Below are 5,065 nucleotides of genomic sequence, written 5' to 3'. Positions count from 1 at the left end.
AAAAATATTTTCTTTGTATTTTAAGGCAGTTCTGTGGTTTCTCTGTTTTATGTAGAGAATTTTTGGCCATTTCTGTGTGTTATTTAGCATTTGATGATTAGTATTTTGATAATTATACCTGAAAAGTGAGAGTTGTGAACCATTAATTTGAAACGTAGCCTTTGGAAGGTAACAATTAGATGGACCAATTTAAGAATCCCAGTCTAATATGTTTCTCTTGCCTTTTTGGACTGTCTTTAATTTTTCTCCTGTCTTTAAGTAAAGTTGTCTTTTGTGTTCAAGGTTTTAAAATTAGGTGAGCAAAACATTTTGGTGTCTCTTCAGGAAGAAAAAAATTGTTCCTAACTTTGTTTGCATTTCTGAAAGGTACAAGAAAATCATTATTAATCTAGACACTGATTTATTTTTAAAGTAATCTAAAGTGACTTAAAGGATAATACGGGGCTTCCCTGGTGGCACAGTGGTTGAGAGTCCGCCTGCCGATGCAGGGGACACGGGTTCATGCCCTGGTCTGGGAAGATCCCACATGCCGCGGAGCGGCTAGGCCCGTGAGCCAAGGCCGCTGAGCCTGCACGTCTGGAGCCTATGCTCCGCAATGGGAGAGGCCACAACAGTGAGGCCCGCGTACCGGAAAAAAAAAAAAAAAAAAAAAGGATAATACAAGATTATTTATAGTAAAGAATGGAGGGATTATAGAGGGAAAACAAGATGAGCAAAAATAAAATGTCAGTAGGAGTGAGGTGTAAACCAGGACATAGAACACTGAAGAGAAATCTTTGTTTCTAAAAGATGGTGTATAATAAATGAATGGCAGCCATATAGTCATGACAGCTACAAGTTTCATGGACTTTTATGTCTTGCATCTTTGGGTATGCCACAGGCATGGTGCGAAAAAACCCAATTTAATAAAAGCATTCAGCAGTGGAGGAGCTATAATGACTAAGCTTTTGAGTTCCACCTCTGCTTTTCGTGTAACCTTGGGCAAGTCAAGTCAACAGCTCGTGACATTAATCCCTCATCTGCAAATCAGAGACAATGGTCAACTTTCCTCCTAACAATCGTTTGTAGAAAATGAAATAGTACAAATTTTCAGAGATGGAAATACGTTTCTGACGTAGATGTTTTGATTGAAGTAAATGCTACATGAAGTACATGTAGCCATCTCTAGAAAATTTTATATAATAAAACTGGGTTTTTTGCCTCCAGGAGAATATTGTCATTTTGGACCACCTACTCCAGACACATCCTTGATTTGGGACATAACAGACTTCTTTTTTTTTTTGGCCGTACGTGGGCCTCTCACTGCTGTGGCCTCTCCCGTTGCAGAGCACAGGCTCTGGACGCGCGGGCTCAGCGGCCATGGCTCACGGGCCTAGCCGCTCCGTGGCATGTGGGATCTTCCTGGACCAGGGCACGAACCCATGTCCCCTGCATCGGCAGGAGGACTCTCAACCAATGCGCCACCAGGGAAGCCCCAGACTTATTTTTAACAAATTTTGATGAAAGGAGGCTGTTGATGTGTTAGGGGCTGTATAGTCCAGAAGCTTTATATCTGAAAAAAGATAGACCTTGAGAATACTAATTAACAAGCTTCTACTCGTTGAGTGGTCTCCTGTAGGCCTGGAGGAAACCTAGATGAATCACAGACCTATCCACTTTCTTAAGTGCTAAAGTCCTAACTATTTAAAACACTAACCAAGGGAATTCCCTGGCAGTCCAGTGGTTGGGACTCAGCGCTTTCACTGCCCAGGCTGCGTTCAGTCCCTGGTCGGGGAATGAAGATCCTGCAAGCCTCTCCGTGCGTCCAAAAGAAAAAGAAAAAAACACTAAGCGAAAGGTAGGTTGTGGTTCTTTGTGCTAAAACAAAACACTTGTCCTATTGAAAAGCCTTGGGAACTTAGGCTGAAATGGGAAGCTCAAGTGAATTGTGTGTAGCTACTTTTGATTAGCAAATTTGAAGAATTTCTGTGACAAGGCCACATAAAATAATCCGTGCTTAAAAAGTTACTGATTGTCCTCCATCCCCTTCCCTTCAGAAATGCAAATTTATATTTTCTGGTTTAAACTACTGTATCTCTCCAGGGTCTGCTGGGTCCTCAGTATGCTTACTTATCAAGACCTTGGCTGAGCTCTGTCCTCTCTCCAGAACTCCAGCCTCAGAACACTTTCTCCAGTTCTCTGTCCTTGAATTCTCTTCAACCCATTTGTTGCCTTTCTAAGGCAACAAATTAAAACTTGGCTCTGGGGACTTCCCCGGTGGTCCAGTGGTTAAGAATCCACCTTCCAATGCTAGGGGACTTGGGTTCGATCCCTGGTTGGGTAACTAAGCTCCCACATGCCATGAGGCAACTAAGCCTGCATACCACAACTAGAGAGAAGCCCGTGCACTGCAACGAAGACCCAGTGCAGCCAAATGGCTGCATATTTCTCAGTCTTAGCTTTGGTTGACTATCAATTTAACATGCTAAATCAGTGTTCATACCAGCCTCACCATTTTTTCATATCAAAGTGTTTACTATTTAGTATTTTTCTTTCGAGTATTAGGAGTTTTTGTTTTTGCTGGTTTCTTTTGCTGTTTTGCTGCAAAGCTGCAGTGAATGTTTTTGTACATTTATCTTCATGTACTTGTGTTCCTGTAGGATAAATTTCTAGATGTAAAATTTCTGCATCAAAGGGATCAAGTGTAAAATAGTGTCAGTTTGCCTCCAAAATACTGTAATTTATATGCCAACTAATAGTGGTAAGAGAAAGCTCCTGTTTCAGGAACTGTCACACTTGTCTTTTTATTAGCATCTACCCCAGCCTCTTACTTGTTAACACAGTTTTGCACATGGTAGTTAAGTTTTTTAAAATACTAACTTGAATTAATTGGTTTTAAATTCGATAATTTTCCCTTTCTATTTTTTAAAATTCTGTAGTCAAGATGTACAAGAGGATTCCAGTTTATCAGTACAGAACTGAATCATATTCAAGATTATACACTCCCACCCAACCCTGTGCTACTTCTCCAAAGAGGGAATTTGAGTAGAAAAAGATAACTTTTCTTCAACACACTATACCACTAGGTGCCGGAAAATACAGATCAGTGACTCCCACCCCAGGTTTGTGCACAGAACAACTTGCACGGTTGTAAGCATGGCGCTGCACCTCTGTGTTTCTTAATTATGGTCTACTATCATTTATTGGAAAATATGAAGTAGTAAGCCTAAAATGATAATTAACATTTATTGAGCACTTATTATGTGTCAGGTGCTGTTAACTTTTAGTCAAACAGCCCTTTCTAACAAATACTATTATGCCCACTTTATATGTGAAATGCACGGAGAGGTTAAAGAACTTAGTGCCATTCCAATCATTAGGAATGCCTCTAATGCTAATGCTCTATGATTCTGAAAAGTGCAAGCTACTCTATGTTGAAACATTTTCTTAATAGCGAAACATTTTCTTAATAGCCTGAAGATAATTCAAATCTTATTGAAATATGTGGTGGTGGATATATGGATGTTCATTGTATTTTTTTCTGTATGCTTGAAAATAATCATAATTAAAAGGTTTATTTTTTTTAAAGCAATAGCATGTATTTATTTTGCTTTAATTCTGTGTTCTTTATCTCTGAAAACTTCTAAGATCGTTACAACATTGTTGATCAACAAGTATTTGGGGAAACCCACTATGGGCACTTGTTAGATGACCAGGAGAACTCAAGGGAACAGAAGATTCAGCAGCAGCTGCCCTCAGGAAGGTTACAAAGTGAACTTCAAACCTCACACCCTCCTGGGATGAAGGTCTTTTTTAAATCTGTTTTGAGGAAGGGGAAATTCAGGGAAGCGCTAGTAGAGATCCCAATAGAAGATGAGAATATGGAAATGATGAAGACAAAAGCTGCAAAGTGGAATTTGAATTATGGAAGAGAAATCATCCCCCTCCCTTCTTCTGAAGGAAGCAGAGAACAGCAGAAATAACAGCAGCAGAGACCTACCCCTTGGCAGGTAATAGAGTTAGTACATCTGCATCCCGTTGTACCCTGTATCCTCATCCTAAAACTGCTCTCCAACAGCTTTTGAAGCTTGGCAATTTTTTTTTCTTTTTAATAGCAGTTATTACCATCTGTTGATCACAGCAGCATTTAGATTTTTTGTTTGTTTTTGTTTTGGCTGCGTTAGGTCTTTGTTGCTGCGCATGGGCTTTCTCTAGTTGTGGCGAGCGGGGGCTACTCTTCGTTGCAGTTCGCGGGCTTCTCGTTGCAGTGGCTTCTCTTGTTGCGGAGCACGGGCTCTAGGCGCACAGGCTTCAGTAGTTGTGGCTCACGGGCTCTAGAGCACAGGCTCAGTAGTTGTGGCACATGGGCTTAGTTGCTCCACAGCATGTGGGATCTTCCTGGACCAGGGATTGAACCCATGTCCCCTGCATTGGCAGCCGGATTCTCGGCCACTGGGAAGCCCTGAGCCTTGGCAATTTGATACTCACTTGGAGCCATGCTGTGTCATAGAAGTGTGGGGAAGCCATCTTGTGAGTTCTTGGGGCCTCAAAACTCCTGCCTTCTTAACCTGAGCCGAGAAGCAGAGAAGGCCTTGGTTTCATAGCAAGAGTGAATGTTAAATGTGCCCGACTCCAGGGAAAAAAAAATTGGTCAGACAACAAATGCATCTATTTATATCCTATAATCTGCTGGGCCAGCAACATGCTAATAACCAGCTGGGCATGACGGAGAGGCCACAAGCCGACTGTCAGAATGGGAAGATCCCTACACTAGTGGTCAATGAAAATAATCCACATGAAAGTGCTGCATAAGCCAAAACTGTATAAAGTATCCTTCCTGTTAGTATGAGCTGGTTTCACCACTTACTAGTTCATGTCCCTGGAGAAGTAAACCTGTGCCCTCTTAGAGCCTCAGTTTCTGCATCTATAAAATGGAAATAATAGTTCTCTGTTTATCTTAGGGCTCTTGGAAACTCAGGTGAGATCATTTATGCAAAAATTCCTTGTAAACTGGACAAATCTAAGGTATTATTACTCAAGATCTGTTCTAGTTAAAAACAGTAAGACTCGAGAATTATGTATGCCA

Source organism: Grampus griseus, assembly GCF_964374135.1.
Source record: "Grampus griseus genome assembly, chromosome: 7".
NCBI classification, from domain to species: Eukaryota; Metazoa; Chordata; class Mammalia; order Artiodactyla; family Delphinidae; genus Grampus; species Grampus griseus.
This window is presented reverse-complemented; position numbering follows the sequence as displayed.